We start from the raw sequence: 17,476 nt of genomic DNA, 5'->3' as shown, positions 1-17,476 counted from the left end.
ACGACAGGGGGCTGAGAGCTCAGTCGGGGCCATGGAGGGGGGTGCTGAGAGCTCGGCCCTGGCCAGGATCAAGCTTTCAGCCACGCTCAGGACCGTGGTGGAGCTCTCAGCTCTGGCTGGAGCTCTGAGCCCAGAGTCCTTCCCCCATTTCACCACCTCTGCCCATGGCCCTGCCCGTGGCCCCACGCCATTCTGCCCATTTCCCTGTGGTCCCGCCCCCATTCCATCCCCACTGAACCTCTTCCCCCGAAGCCCCACCCCCTGCTCACTCCTTCCCTCCCCACTGCGGACTCAAGACCCCACTGTGGCCCCATTGCCATGGGAGGGAGGGAGAGCTCCTCCAGCCCCAGGGCCGTGGCAGGGGGTGATTTTTCTGGGGGCCCCAAATCCGCCACTGCCCTCCCCAACCCCCCCCCAGCAGCGCGAGGTTTGGGGTGGCTTATCCTCCCCCAGCCTCCATTTCGCGCCACCCCTGAGAACAGATCAGAATCACAGGAGACAGAACCCATAATAATTGGGGTAAATGGGAGGTGGAGGAGAAGAAGTAACACCCAACTGACATGGATTTGAAAGGGGACACATATTGCTGCTATGTAGAACGTCCAACCACGCTGCACATACAGCCTAGGGCCTGATCCAAAAGCCCATTGAAGTCAATGGGAAGTCTGGTAGGGGCTTTGGATCTGTTCTGCTGTGCCCATGCCTGCCTGTCAGCCCCTGCTCTCATTCGATACACCTGTTGGAAATGCAGCACAGGGTTACCTTCCGTTAAAACATTTAGTGGCAGTGAGACAAACAGGGATCCCAGATATAACAAGCAGCTGCCTTGCTCGGAGACAAATCAATCTTATAAACAAAATGTGCAATAGTCACCGTGCCTGACAGTCAGTGCTGCAGACCCAAGCGGGGAACATAGTGCTGAAAAATAAGTAAAAGGGAAATAAACGCTTAAGAACCCATCCATGCAGGATCGGGGAGGAGCACTGGTTTCCATCAGAAAGCTCTCTCCCTCCCCCGGCACATTGATCTGCTGCCAAATAAAGCCTCTCTTTCCCCCGTGGCTGCTTTACATTTGCATGCTGTAATTTATAAGGGCCAGAATCTGATCTCAGTTCCACTGGTGTAAATCTGGAGTGGCTCCAGTGATGTTGAGAGCAGAGCTCAGCCTGAAGAGCATAATCAGTGGGCTGGGGAAGATTCACACGTGGCTCAGGCCAGACGGCATGAGCCCTAGTAATTAGTCCCACTGAATATCTTCCCAGGATCTCATTACTCCATTCTCTCTCCACTTGGGCTCTAGCAATCACCCCCTTTAGCACTGCCATGGAGGAAGCGCTTCACACTGCAGACACTTGTTCCCCCCCCCAACCCACTCTGCTATCCCTTCCTCCTTGCTAGGAGTCTGCAAGAACGGAAGCCCACGTTGTCCAGCACCCCATATTCATGTCCCAGCAGATATGGCAACCAACTTGAATCTGCCTGATCCTGCATGGCGCTGAGCACCCATGACTCCCACCTGCATCCGTGGGAATGGAGAGGGCTCAGCTGTTTGCAGGAGCAGGCTCGGCACTTCGCAAGATCAGGCCCCACAACCTTTGGAAGCCAGAGGCAAGGTTTGTACAAAAGAAGCCATGCTGATGCCTCACTGCTCTGTGCATTTTTAGTGGCACTCCAGTGCTAATTGCATCTGAACATCTCCTTATGTATTTGGGTACTTATTTTCCAAAGACAGCTCCTCAGGGTCATTTTCTTCCTTGGCTTGAAAAAACAACAACAAAATACCACACCCTAGCTTTTTCCCTGGCTGTCTCCCTCATTATTATAACCCTGCTGTTCTTCTCCTGGTCTGTCAGCAGCAGAGGAGTTCAATCAGGCTGATGAGTAAAAGTGCATAATTTTATGGCTGCATATCAACTGCCTGTTATTAAACTAATCAATCAGCTTCAGATGCTGCCAGCACAGCTACTGGTGCAGCAGAGGAGAGGGCGAGTGAAAGAATCGCTATGTCATTATTTTTCCAAATGGACAAAACCCCAATTCCGGCCAACTGAATTCTTCAAATATCCCCTTCCGCCCACACCAGCAAATGACTTGAGTGAATTATGGGCAAGGTGACTTGCAGAAAGGTAGCTGGAATGAATGCACTGCCCTTCCAATCACCTACAGCAGGAAGCCTTAATACGTGGCACTTGGGCACAATCCAAAGCCCTTGGGAGTCATTGGGAGTCTTGTCATTGAAGTCAAGGGGCTTTGGATCAGGCTCTGCTCTTGTACCGTCCAGATGAGGATCTCCACGTGCTTTATGAATGCTAATGTGCTCAGTTGGACAGCAGCGCTGTGAAGTAAGTGCTACTAGTCCCACGTTGGGGAAGGAGAAATTGAAGATCAGGGACATTCAGGCCAAAGATTTAAGTGCCTACATCTAGGCACTTAAATCCATCATTTAGGAGCCTAAATAATGATAGCCTGACTGGCAGGGCCAGGGCTAATTGTTAGTTTAGGGTAGGGGGCTGGGCCCCCACATCAGCCAAGCTTCAGGACCAGGTGAAGAGCCGTGATTCAGATACCAGGAATCAGGTCAAGTCAGGACACCAAGAGATCAGGACCAAGATACAAGAGCAGGTAGTGCTGGGTGAACAGTCCAAAGCAGGATGGAGCCCGGTTGTACAGACAACTTCCTGTTCCTCCTTCAGCCTTACATCGGGGAAGCAGGTCAGTCTGAGCTCCAGTGTTACACCAGTTGGGGCCCAGGGGTGGAGCCTCCTATCTGCGCTAGGCTCAGTGATTAATTTGTGCCAGGGCTTGCCAGGGCTGAGCTCCGGCACCTCTGGGCTTGGCAGTTCATAGCCCTGGCACCTCTGGGCTTGGCAGTTCATAGCCCTGGCACCTCTGGGCTTGCGGTATTAGTTATGAATGTAGAAAAATTGCTTGAGTCCCGGCATCTAATTGCTTGAGCCCTGGTACCTCTTTCATTACAAATTAAGCACTGGCTGGGCTTCAAGGAGCTCTCGTTCTAGGTAATGCCAGCAAGCTGTCGGGTCCCATGATGAGTCCCTACAGACCCAGGTTCAAGCCCCAGGAGGCTGACTTTGAGAGCTGATTGCATTAATGGGGGCAGTGGGTGCCCCACACTTTACAATAATCAGGCCTCTTATTTAGGTGCCTAGTGTTAGGCAACCACGGCCCCTCTCCGTCGAAGCACTTAAGCACGTGCGTAACTGGACTCACATGTTAAATCCCACTGATGTCAATGGGACTGCTCACATGCTTCTGCTTCCACCCTAGACGTGCTTTGCTGGCCAGGTGCCCATGTGATCAAGGGTCATCGAGAAAGTCTGTGGCAGGGCTGGGATTTGAATCCCAATTCCCAGATCCATAAGGCTGGCCTCTTTCCCCAAGGAGGCAGAATGGAAGGTACCTACGGATAAAACATGATGGACACAATGAAGCTCCCATCCTCCCAGGAAAGGCCAAAGACATTCATTATCAATGCATTCTAGATTCGTACAGCACATTTCCCGTGTGACACCAGACAGCTAGACACAACACTTAGGTCAAAGACCTTGCATGGGAAGAAGCAGCTTTTCTTCCACTGTCCTTCCAAGAGAGGGAAGAAGGGGGTTATCCCTGCCTTGGAGAGGAAAGGAGGGAGAGCCTACACCTCCTATGGGAAAGAAGGGCTGCTATGGTAAGGCAGGAGGTGACTCAGGAGATATGGGTTCAGTTCCTGCCTCTATCACAGATTTCCCATGTAGCGTTGGGCAAGTCACTTCCTCCCTCTCCATGTCAGCTTCCCTAGCATGTCTTCCTTTGTCAGTTTTGGCAAAGTAGATTGTAAACTCTTTGAGGCAGGGACCGTCTTACTGTGTGTATGGAAAGTGTAAGGGTCCCAGGTCTCAGTGTGGGACTGTGGGCACCGTCATAATACACATTACCAATAGCAGTGCAGGTAGGAAGGAACTGATTACCACGTGGCTGAAGGAAGAAATTCCCTCCCATAAGAAAGAAGGGCCCATTAGCCCCTCCATGGGTGCCAAGGGACAGATAAACCACTCACCAAGCTACCACCAACAAGGCTACTGTGGGAGTCACTTTGCCCATCTCTTTCCTCTTCCATATCTCCTGGCCCAGTGCACACGGCACATCCTTTCACCTGTTACGAATGGTTTGGAGCTGGGTAGCTGGAGGAGACTGGATAGTGCTGGGTGCGCAGAGTCTGTGGGGGATGAAGACCATATAGGTGAGATGGAGAGTTGTTCCTCCCCAGGTCCAGAGAGGACAGAAAAGACATCAGGGCTTAATTCTGACATCTTTATACAGTGTGTTTTGTTTATCCATTCCTTACACAAACCAAACTCTCATCGGCTTCTACAGAGCCATTGACTTATTTATTGTTTGTACTGCAGTAGCACCTAGGAACCCCAGTCACAGACCAGGCTGTTGTTCTGCTAGGCCAGGGGCGGGCAAACTTTTTGGCCTGAGGGCCTCATTGGGTTTCCAAAATTGTATGGAGGACCGGTTAGGGGAGACTGTGTCTCCCCAAACAGCCAGGCGTGGCCCGGCCCCTTCCTCCTATCCGGCCCCCCTGCTTCTCGCCCCCTGATGGCTCCCCTGGGACTCCTGCCCCATCCAACCCCCCTGTTCCCTGTCCCCCGATGGCCCCGGGACTCCTGGCCCATCCACCACCCCTGCTTCCTGACCACCCCCGGACTCCCCACCCCTGACTGCCCCCTGCCGCCCCATCCAACCCCCCTTCTCATTCCTGACTGCCTCCCCCGGGACTCCTGACCCATTCAACCCCCCTGTTCCCTGCTCTCTGATTGCCTCGACCCCTATCCACACCCCTGACCCCTAACCACACCCCCGAACTCCCCTGCTCTCTATCCACCCCCCCCTCCTCCTTGCCCTCTTTCCGCGCCACCCAGAGCACTCGGTCAGTCCGTGGCTCTGCAACTGTGCTGCCCGGCCGCCCAGAGCGTTGCACCCGCGGCGGGGCGCGCTGAGGCTGCAGGGAAGGGGGAACAGCAGGGGAGGGGCCAGGGGCTAGCGTCCTGGGCCAGGAGCTCATGGGCCGGGCAGGAGGGTCCCGCAGGCCGGATGTGGCCCGTGGGCCGTAGTTTGCCCACCTCTGTGCTAGGCACTGTACAAACACAGAACAAAAGGACAGTCCCTGCCCCCAAAAGCTTACAATCTAGCCTGACCTACATAAACCCTGCGATTGGACTTGAGGATCTGGCCCCGGATGAATACTGCAGCTGAAGAGGAGCATGGCAGCTGAAGTACTTACAAGCCCATTGCTGCTGCCAAGTGATTCATGGAGCACTTTTCGAAATGAATTTTCTGGAAAACAAATTAAAGGAGTGGTGACGTCATGCTGCCTGGCTGAGGCTCGAGCGCCACTCCAGAGCACTTAAGAATCCTTTTGAGTTTGGGCGCTGCCTCACACACCACGTTGCTAACAGCTGCTGCTTCTGCTGGGGAATTTGCAGCAAGCTGTCTAAATAGACTGTAACAATAAATTGATCAAAGCAACTAAATATTATTGTCTGCTGTCTGATGGATGGGTTAAAATAATATCACCAGAAACCTCTTTCACCATGCAAAACCGCAGACAAACAAAAGAAGCCTCTCAGTGACTGTTAAGGTAGCAGAGTTAAACACCAAAAGCCATCAAAAGCCAAAATTTCCAAAGCCAGGAAATTCCAGTTCAGGACAGCCTTTTAGCAAAGGCACTGGGCTGGAAGTCCAGTTCACACAGAGCGGACAGGAGAGGTTGTGGTCATGACGGTGGCAGAGGGATAGAAGAGATGTAAGTTCAATTCCTGCCTCTGCTACAAGTTTCCGGTGTGATCTTGGACAAATCACTTAATCCTTCTATGCCTTGGTTTCCCATCTGTGAAAGGGGAAAATAGTGTTTACCTCATTCACAGGGACGTGAGGATAAATTATTCAATGTTTGCAAGGCAATGAGCTATTACCGCATTAGGGGCCATATACATAACTAGTTAGAACCTCAGCTCTGTCCCATTGTACATCTCTGCAATGCACTATGGCCATAACATGTAGATACTGTGGTTGTTTGTATACATACAATTCAGGATCTTCATCAGCAAAACCACAGGCCACCACCCCTGGAGCCAAATGCAAACTCTACTAAGGAGCAGATTGTTACAGCTAAAAAAGGGAGACATATTCATGCTTAGTTAGGGCATTACAACAGAGACTCTAGTTACATGGAAGTTACTATCTCAAATGGAATATATTGTGTCTAGTGCTAGATACAAACAAGAAAATATCCTTGCCAAAAAAAAGTCTCTTTTATTCAGGTGAGCTGATTTTTATTTTCATGGAGAACAAATACTAATGCAAATAAATACGCATGAGACCATTCATTCTGGCCACTTTGAAAAGCTCTTTATTATTTGCACAATAGATCCAAACAATGATGAAGGTTCACAAATCATTTGCAAACCAAGTAGCATTCTCTTTATATTATCTTAGGTCTTCCAGTCGGGAGAACAGAAACCACATCATGTGACATAGATGGCCAATCATATGGCCTGAAGAGAAGAAGGCAGTTCCAGTGGTTAGGGGACTAGCCGGAGATTGGGGTTCAAGTCCCTGCTCTGCCAGAGACTTCCTGTGTGTCCTTAGGCATGTCACTTAGACTCTCTTAGTGTCTCAGTTCTCCATCTGTATTAAGGAGATAATAGCACTGCCCTGGCTCACAGAGCTGCTCTGAGGATGAACACATTAAAGATTGTGAGGTGTTTTAATACAGCTAAATGTACATGTATACATCTAGGAACAAAGAACATAGGTCATACTTACAGGATGGGGGACTCTCTCCTGGGAAGCAGTGACTCTGAAAAAAATTTGGGACTATGGTGGATAACCAGCTGGACATGAGTTCCCAGTGTGATGCTGTGGCAGCCAAAAGGGCTAGCGCAATCCTTGGATGCATAAACAAGAGAATCTACCTCTATATTTGGCACTGTTGTGACTGCTGCTGGAATACTGTGTCTATTTCTGGTGTCCACAATTCCAGAAGAATGTTGATGAACTGGAGAGGGTTCAGAGAAGAGCCATGAGAATGATTAAAGGATTAGAAAACCTGCCTTACACGGATAGACTCACAGAGTTCAATCTATTTAGCTTAACAAATGTTGGTTAAGGGGTGACTTGATCACAGTCTATAGGTACCTACGTGGGGAATAAATAATGGGCTCTTCAATCTAGCAGAGAAAAGGTATACCACAATCCAATGGCTAGAAGTTGTAGCTAGACAAATTCAGACTGAAAATAAGGTATGAATTTTTAACAGTGAGAGTAATTAACCATTAAAACAACTTACCAAGGATTGTGTTGGATTTTCCATCAGTGGCAATTTTAAAATCAAGATTGGATGTTTTTCTAAAAAGTAGGATCTAGGACTTTTTTCAGGAAGTTCTCTGGCCTGTGTTATACAGGAGGGTAGGCCAGGTGATCACAATGGTCCCTTCTGGCTTTGGAAACCATGAATCTATGATGAAATCAAAACTATCTATATGAACCTCTTGGGTCTGCAAAAGTAGCCTGGAAATTTTTCAAGAACTGGCTCTTGCAAGATGCTTGGTACTTCCTGTTTCCACCTGGGCTGGAAATACACTGAGACTCTCTATTACTTATATATAAGGCCCTGTGAAAAGTGTGGATTTTTTTTAGAAAATTCAAAGCAGTATCATGAATAAAGTATTGAGTTTCACACAATATGCATGGAATGTAGTCAGCAAAAGGTCACTGCTGCATTCCTTTGCATAAAACTGTGTGGCAAGTCCCCCCACAAACTGCTGCTCCAACATGATGCTGCCACATGCCACGAGCCACGCTGAGAATGGTATCAGAGTGTGCAGATGCCCGTTTCTGCTTCCCTCCTGAGGCTGTGGCTGCTCACGTTCCAAGTGGCAGTGGCAGACCAGTATGCGTGGATGCCCGTTTCTGCCTCCCCGCTGAGGCCGCGGCTGCTAATGTGCTGAGTGGTGGCAGCAGGGGACCGGTGCACACAAATACCCATTTCCGCCTCCTCATTGAGGCCACGGCTACTCATGGTCCAAGTGACAGCAGCGGTTGGCTACTGTGCCTCCTTCTCTTGCTATAATAGTGCCATCACAGATTCAACCTAAAATAGCAGACGGAAAGAAAGCAACAAGATCATGTGACCATGGTCTCCATTTCTTTCTTTTTAAAAAAAATAATATTGGGAAAATTGTGGTATTGGGCTAATTTCACAATTTCCACAGAGGCATAAAAATCACAATTTTCACAGGACTTTACTTATACACAGTCATCTCTTGTCTATTTTTCCTATTTGGGCAATTCATTACTGCCCACTATTTTCCACCCCAGGATTGAGGGTACAAGATTAGAAACATCACCTTTTGCTTTCAGTTCCTTCTACAATTGTTCAGTTCTATTCCCAATAATGCCTCTATTTCCAAACTTATGATAAACTGAGACCCACATCCCAAGTTGCCTCTCAGACCCATCTATACAAAAAGTTTCTGTTGTATTTTAGTTTAGACTGCAGCTGTTCAATTCCCTTGCTCCCTAATTCGATTTACTTTTCATAATTTCAGTTAATAATATTGATATTTATTTTAAGCCTTTTTTCATTTTTTATCTATATTCATTTTCACACTTGCAGGTGATTATGGGGGGATAGCACACTAATTATTTAATTCCAATAGACGCTGAGATTCAAAAAATTTAAGTTTTATAACTGTAAAAACACAAATTGTCAACATCACATGTCAAAATATACAAAGTAAAGAGCCTTAAATCAAACTCTAATAAACTCTCAAGAAGCATTTTTCTCACTTTGCCTATCTGTAAATTTCAATTATTCCTGATGGAAATATTTTTCTGTCCGTTTGTGTGTGTACAAATGTCTAACGACATTTACCAAGCTTACCTATTTGCCAACAATCTGGAATAGTGAGAAAACACTTTTAAAAGACAGTTGCTTGACTATCAGGAAAACTTCCCATTGCTAGGAAGCACAGACACGGGAGACTAACCTCCAGTGGTTGCCCTTGAAAAGTTTCTTCTATTTTCAGAGATTACCAGCTCCCCATTTTAAGTGTAGGGAATGTCACTGAAATGGGTAGAATGAGAGAATTTTTTTTGAGTACTGCCACTGTGTTGCAGTCCGTTTAGTCCCTCTCTGGGCCAGTGCGGGACTGATACCTGTTACAAGTGTTCTAGACCTAATACGAAACCTATGGAAGCTCTTCCATTGCCTTCAAAGGGCTTTGGACCAAGGTCCAGCCATTTTGTCCAGTTGTTCAAGCCAAGAAGTATCCTTCAGAAAACAGAAATCCAAGCCAAATGAAGCCAATAAAAGGAAAAAGGTCTGGAAGGTGAAATGTAAAATGGGAGTTAGGAGGGCCTAGGTAAGAAAGAGTTGGAAGAGCAAATAGCCAGAGAACATTATAATATTTGCAGACCCATAGTCTCATCTCTTGTATGAATGTTAAGGAAAACTTTCAGAGAGATGGTATGTTTCTGGAAAAATTTGCAGACAACCCAAAAATGGGTGGAATTATGAATAATGATGGGGATAGGTAAATTATGCAGAATAATCTAGATTACTTGTTAAAGTGGGCTCCTTTGCTGAATAAGGTTTCAGAGTAACAGCCGTGTTAGTCTGTATTTGCAAAAAGAAAAGGAATACTTGTGGCACCTTAGAGACTAACCACTTTATTTGAGCATAAGCTTTCGTGAGCTGTAGCTCACAAAAGCTTATGCTCAAATAAATTGGTTAGTCTCTAAGGTGCCACAAGTACTCCTTTTCTTTTTGTTGAATATGCATTTCAACACAGCCCAATGCAAGGTCATACATTGTGGATCAAAGAATGTAGGTCACACTTATACGAAGGGGGACTGTATTCTGGAGAAGAGTGACTCAGAAAAGGACATATGGTAGATAACCAGTTGAACATGAGCTCCCAGTGTGATCTTGTAGCCAAGAGGGAAAACACAGTCCTTGGGTGCAGGGCTGGATTACCCAATAGGTAGATGAAGCACGTGCTTAGGGCACCAGCAAAGCAGGGGGCACCAAAAAAAAATGAGATTTTTTTTTAAAAAATTTGATATTTCAAAAAAAGCATTGAAGTAGTCATCATGGGAAAAATCAGAACTTTGTTAGATTTCCTTACACTCCACTACACACTCTTTCCCCTGTTTTTCTGGTCTCTTTTTATTACTTATCCCCACCTAAACCAGGGGGGCGTCCTACTAACACAGATCGAAATAATGCGAGGAAATCAGATCCTGTCATGAATTGCAATAAATTTATGTTTTATTATTGCTATATTCTTCTGAGTTATACCTACTTGATTTGTTTTTTTCTCATATATATATATATATTATATATATAGACATAAAAATAGTGTACGTTGTGTAATTTGGGTCTTTTTTAAGTTCAGATAACTGAGATAACGGGCAGGATGAAACGTAACCAACTGAGTGGAGCACAGAAACGTAAATTGGCGGAAGAAAAGAAACAAAAAACCAGTGAAATTTTCCAAAATCTTCCAAAGCTGACATCATTTTTCAAAGTGAATCCATCTGAAGCAACATCTTGCCTCAGTAGCACAGACATCCTTCCAAAACCTGTAGGTGTTTCAGAGACTGTCCCTTCTTCTATTGGTGAAACAAACACCATTCCAGAACATGTGGATGTGTCAGAGACTGCAACTGATCATCCTACTCCTGGTGGTAAAACAGACATTGTTCTAGGAGGTGTGGATGTGTCAGAGACTGAACCTGCTCAAGCTGTAAATAATAGGAGAAAAGATCCTGGTATGTGGGTTGATTTCAGTACCGATGATGTAGCTGACTGGATAGATCGTGGACCAAATGACTGTCAACACCACACTGAGCCATTTGAAAAATCATGTCGGACTTTTACCAATGGCAAATAAACAAGATATTGTCCACAAAAAGAAGCTTTTAGAACAGAACAAATATGCCATATTCATACAATGTGCTGCACACTCTCTCAATCTTGTTGGCCGCAGTGCTGTTGATTCTTGTCCGGTGGCAGTAAGTTTTTTCTCAATAGTCCAGTTACTTTATACATTTTTCTCTGCCTCAACACTTCGATGGGCAGTTCTTAAAACATATTTGGGCCATGATCGTGTGTTGAAATCTCTTTCTAATACTCGCGGGGAGGTACATGCAGTGGCAACAAGTGCAATCCCGGAGTCCTACTCAAAGATTGTGGATGCATTCGAAAGTATAGCTGAAGACCAATCACAAAAGGGAGAAACTATACGAGCGGCAGAAAACATTGCAAACAAGATGCAAGAACTAGTTTGTATTCATGTTGACCATGTGGAATGAAATTTTATAACACTTTTACCACACAAGTCAAGCTCTCCAAGAAAAAGAATTGGATTTGAAAACATGTGCAGACCTCTGTCAGTCATTAGCAGACCACTTACACACTTTGAGGAATGATTTTGAAAGATTTGAAGACACATCAAAAGATCTCTTGCCTGATACTAACTACAAAGAAGCCCAGTCCCTCAAGCGAATCGGGGAAAAACAAGCAAATGATAGCTGTGCAACAGAAACAGAAACAGAATTAAATCCTAGAGACAAATTTCGCGTTATCTACTTACTACGCCATAATTGATACACTTGAAGCTCATATGAAGAGGAGAGGTGAAGTGAACAAAAAAGTATCAAGTAGATTTTCTTTTCTAAATGATATGGACTTATGTGATGAACAATAGTCACAAGGTTCCCAAAAGCTAGTTGACTCATACCCTGTTGGCTTGAACATGAATCTCTGTGGAGAAGTGTGGCAGTTCCACTGTTATATGTGCGCAAAGTTTAATGAAACAGGAAAAATGAAATTCAGTCACATTGATCTTCATGACCCAATACTGAAAGACGGAATACAGTGTGTATTTCCAAATGCAGAGATCGCATTACATGTTTTTCTAACATTGATGATTACTAACTGCTCCGCAGAACGCTCTATTTCTCAGCTGAAAAGAATAAAAAACTCTCAGAGAACAACAATGTGTCAGGACAGACTTGATTCACTTTCCCTATTGTGTATGGAAGCGGACATGCTTCGTCGAGTCAGCTTCGATGAACTTATACAGAATTTTGCAATCAGAAAGAAGCTAGAAAGAAGCTATTTTAATTTCAGCATACATGTAAGTTTTTTGTGTCATTGAGAAAATTAAATTTTATTTTACGGTATAGTATTGTTTTTAATTTGAATTACATATGGGGGGGCACCATAATCTTTTAGTGCTTAGGGCCTCTAAAGGTCTTAATCTGGCCCTGCTTGGGTGTATACAGAGGAACATAAAGTAGGAGTAGGGAGGTAGTACTACCAATATATATCATAGCATCATAGAATATCAGGGTTGGAAGGGACCTCAGGAGGTCATCTAGTCCAACCCCCTGCTCAAAGCAGGACCAATCCCCAACTAAATCATCCCAGCCAGGGCTTTGTCAAGCCTGACCTTAAAAATTTCTAAGGAAGGAGATTCCACCACCTCCGTAGCTAAGCCATTCCAGTGTTTCACCACCCTCCTAGTGAAAAAGTTTTTCCTAATATCCAACCTAAACCTCCCCCACTGCAATATGGCATTGATGAGACTATTATTGGATACTGTGTCCAGTTCTGGTGCCCACACTTCAAAACAGGGCAATAAATTTTTTTAAAGGGATCAGAAAAGAGCTACCAGAATGATTGGACATCTGGAAAACTTGCCTTACAGTGAGACATAAGAAGCTCAATCTATTTAGTCTATCCAAGAGAAGGTTAAGAGGTGATTTGATCACAGTCTACTAACACCTACAAGGGGAAGAGATTTCTGATAGTACAGGACTCTTTAAACTAGCAGGAAAGGACATAACTAGATCCATCAGTTGGAAGCTGAAGCTAGACAAATTCAGACTAGAAATAAGGGGCACATTTTTAATAGTGAGTGTAATTAACCATTGGAACAACTTACCAAGGGATGTGATGAATTCTCCATCACTTGAAGTATTAATTTAAAGACTGGATGTCTTTCTAATCTCTCTTGATCTAGGTCAAACAGAAGTTATGGGCATGATGAAATTACTAGGTGAGGTTCTCTGGCCTGTATTACGCAGGAGTTCAGACTAAATGATCATACTGGTCCTTTCCGGCCCTAAACTCTATGAATCGATGAACTTTCAGAGACAGTTAGCACAATCGTAATACTCTCCATGGACACATATATACATCACAAAGAGGGTGTTAAGTGATCCACGCACAGCATTAAGGGCTTGTCTACACTTAAAGTGCCACTGTGGCACTTCAGTGAAGACATTACCTATGCTGATGGGATGGGCTCTCCTGTTGGCGGAGGTAATCCACGTCCCCAAGCGGTGGCAGCTAGGTCAAGAGGAGAATTCTCCCATCAACCTAACAGTGTCTACATCAGAGGTTAGGATGGTTTAACTGCATCACTCAGGGTATAGATTTTTCACACCCTTGAGAGACCTAATTTCCTAGCTTAGACCAGGCCTACGTCACTATCAGCCCACCTGCTTTTTCTGTGCTCAAAGACCCACCTGTAGGGGTGTGATGCCTCTCCTTTCCATGTGGTGAAATAAAGCGGGAGCCACACGTGTACACAGGCACTAATGCTGCCACTCATTGTTCTGCTGGAGATGATGATTTCTGGCGAGAGAGGCTTAGCGTGCAAACCTGCATTATCATATTGAACTGAAAGAGAACTTAGTGTCACTCTTCTATGACGCACATAAAAAAAAAGCTGTCAGGAGCTATAATCACATTAAATTTCATTTGTGTTATTAAAAAAATGGAACAAAAGGGCCAGATTCAAAGCCTGTTGAAATCAGTGGAATCTTTCCATGCACTTCCATGCTTTGGATCAGGCACATATGCTTTTGGGTACCAGCAGGAAAACTCAACTGGGATTATCCCAATAGGAAATGAAATAGACCCTGGATGTCAATGCCGTGCTATAGTAGACTAGCAGAGGATACTTGCTCTGTGGGATGTAAAGAAGATGGAGTTAAGGCTCAGAAAGAATGGGCCTGGATAGCTGGCTTAGGCCCTTGGTTGGCACCCAACACAGATTGGAAATGTTTGCAAGTTATCATCTGACACATGGTCCATGATGGCCTCAGTCCATTTTCTACTGCACACTTGTGCACATGACAGCCATCGCCATGGTCAGGACCATGCATATTCAAATATTCTGCAGCTGCTGAATTTGCTGCAGAATCCTCCCCGGTTGCAAAATTGTGCTACAGAATCTAAACTCTATTTTATCATAGGAAACTCTGTTTCTAGTTCTTGTGGTTGCATAGACAAGCTTTTAAAAAAGACAAACCAGATGTAACCGATGCAGTGATGATCTGGAGGATGGCGTGGATTGCACCCTCAGCAAGTTTGCAGATGACACTAAACTGGGAGGAGAGGTAGATACGCTGGAGGGTAGGGATAGGATACAGAGCGACCTAGACAAATTAGAGGATTGGGCCAAAAGAAATCTGATGAGGTTCAACAAGGACAAGTGCAGAGTCCTGCACTTAGGATGGAAGAATCCCATGCACCACTACAGACTAGGGACCGAGCAGCTAGGCAGTAGTTCTGCAGAAAAGGACCCGGGGTTACAGTGGACGAGAAGCTGGATATGAGTCAACAGTGTACCCTTGTTGCCAAGAAGGCCAATGGCATTTTGGGATGTATAAGTAGGGGCATTGCCAGCAGATCGACGGATGTGATCATTCCCCTCTATTCAACATTGGTGAGGCCTCATCTGGAGTACTGTGTCCAATTTTGGGCCCCACACTACAAGAAGGATGTGAAAAAATTGGAAAACGTCCAGCTGAGGGCAACAAAAATGATTAGGGGACCGGAACACATGACTTATGAGGAGAGGCTGAGAGAACTGGGATTGTTTAGTCTGCTGAAGAGAAGAATGGGGGGTGGGGATTTGATAGCTGCTTTCAACTACCTGAAAGGGGGTTCCAAAGAGGATGGATCTAGGCTGTTCTCAGTGGTAGCAGATGACAGAATGAGGAGTAATGGTCTCAAGTTTCAGTGGGGGAGGTTTAGGTTGTATATTAGGAAAAACTTTTTCACTAGGAGGATGGTGAAGCACTGGAATGGGTTACCTAGGGAGGTGGTGGATTCTCCTTCCTTAGAGGTTTTTAAGGTCAGGCTTGACAAAGCCCAGGCTCAGATGATTTAGTTGGGGATTGGTCCTGTTTTGAGCAGGGGGGTTGGACTAGATGGCCTCCTGAGGTCCCTTCCAACCCTGATATTCTATGATTCTATGAATCTATGCCTTCTGGAATTTGCAGTCATCCCAGCAGAGGTGTGAGCTGCCCCAGTCACCTCAAGGGGATGATGACTCTGTGTCATGGGCTGCGATGACTGAAATAGGTCCAGCGTCCCGTGCCAGGGCAGGTGCTCATGCTGCGCCTGGGCTATAAAGTCTCCGAGGTCACTCAGTGAGGGCAGAGTGAGAAGCAGTGGCGTAGCTAGGGGGGGGAGCGGGGCAGCGGCTGCCCCCCACTGAACACAAGTGGCGCCTTGTCTATGTCTTGGAGCCTTTTAAATTTTCCCCTGTTGAGGGAACAAGGGGAACGATCCAAAAAAAAGGCGCCACCCCCTGCTTTTACTCACCCGGCGGCGCTCTGGGTCTTCGGTGGCACCTCGGCGGAGGGACCTTCAGTGCCACCGAAGACACCTGGAGCGAGTGAGGCCCGGCCGCTGGAGCGCCGCTGGGTGAGTAAAAGCACCGCAGCGGGTGGTGCCTTTTGTTTGCATCGCTCCCCCAGTTCCCTCCACCTGGCTACGTGGCCGGTGAGAAGGGAGGACTGCAGAGTGAAGCTGCAGGGAGCGGGCTCCTGCAGTGGTCCCTGAAGAAGGAGGTGGAGCTGGGTAAGAAGACCCAGCTGCAAGCTTTGTTTTTCCTTTGGACGAAGGCAAGCCAGGCCTGGTATCTACTCTATCTGCTCAGACAGCAGGAAGGGATAGTGCCGTAGGGAGGAGGCGCTGTGCCCAGCTCAAGGCTGGCTGGAAGATTTGTTTTTATGGTCGCTTTTTGGAACTTTGTGTTAATAAAGACGCCAGACCCCAAGAAAGGCTGTGATTGAACAAGCAAGACTGTGTGGAGATTTGTTTAAGGAGTCCTGAAGAAGGGGAAAATAGGGGCAGGGCACTGCAGAGGCACCCCTGGCCACAAGGGGACACATGAGTGGCGGCCATCGCATTATACTCTGGAACCTAATGATGGCTGCTAAAATGTCAGCATTAGCCAGCAACTTTGCCTGGTGATCAAGCAGCAGAAATGTCCAGCTGGTGTGTTTGGCACTTGAGAAGCCATACGAAGTGGCTTAGTTTGGGGTGCTGTCCCACAGTCCTATCTCTTCCCTTTTCTCCCTGCGTCCCCAGCAACTTCTACAATTCAAATGCAATTATGTGCAGCTGACCCAAAAATCAGCACAATGTAGAAACTGCAGGGGCAGGATAAAATAACTTGAATTCAGTCTCAAACTAAGTAAAGCAAGGCGCACAGTGCTGATTGCGTCATTCATTTTCATATTTCATTCACTAAAAACCTCCATCCTCCAACTTTCCTGCAGCTGCCACAGCATTTCCTGTCTGTTGCACTGTTGACAGGCATTCTTGCTGCAGAATTTAGGTCCTGCTTGCAGCAGAGTAGGAGTGATTTTGACCCCCTGCCGGCATTCTTTCAGCAGTCCGGGAGACAGAAGTATCCTGGTGACCCATTCATGTCAAGAAAGACAGGGAAACAAAGCAGTGGAGGTGGAGTGGGGCGGAGCTTGTGGTGACCTGCTGATAAAGAGACATACAGGACCGACACTTTCCGATGTGACTAGTCCTGTCGGATGCCCAACTCGAGACGTCTTGAGCCGGATTTTCAGAGAGTGCCGAGAACCTGTCCTCTAAAAAACTCAGGCCCTTTTAAGGCTTCCCAAGTTGGGTCCTGAAAACTGTGGCACCCCAAATCACTCGTCACTTCCGAAAAATAACTAGGCCACATGTGGCTCCTGCCAACCCAAAATACACGCAAAATGAAATTGGTTCAGAATAAATAGTTATGGGCATTTGAGTGCACTCAAGCCATATCTTTGGCTGGTATTGAGGAGGGGCGGGGAAGACGTGTCATTTCATGAAAGAAAAAGTATCTGTGATGCTGAATTGTTTATCTGAAAATGAGTCAGGTCGTTAAAACTTCCACCTTTATGGTTTAGTGGTAATGAGCAAAACCAGAACCTGTGGGTCTTTCTTCTCCCTGGTTTGTGCTCTACGCCAAAGCTCACATTTCTCGGGCCAACGTACCTTCGCCCTCAGGCTTGCAACACTTGATACTCTGGCTATTTTACACAGTCACAGTTTGTCAGAAGGGGACTAGTAATGGGTTCTTACATCACTAGA

Source organism: Natator depressus, chromosome 2 (assembly GCF_965152275.1).
Source record: "Natator depressus isolate rNatDep1 chromosome 2, rNatDep2.hap1, whole genome shotgun sequence".
NCBI lineage: Eukaryota > Metazoa > Chordata > Testudines > Cheloniidae > Natator > Natator depressus.
The sequence above is the reverse complement of the archived record's forward strand: the minus strand, read 5'-3'. Positions refer to the sequence as shown.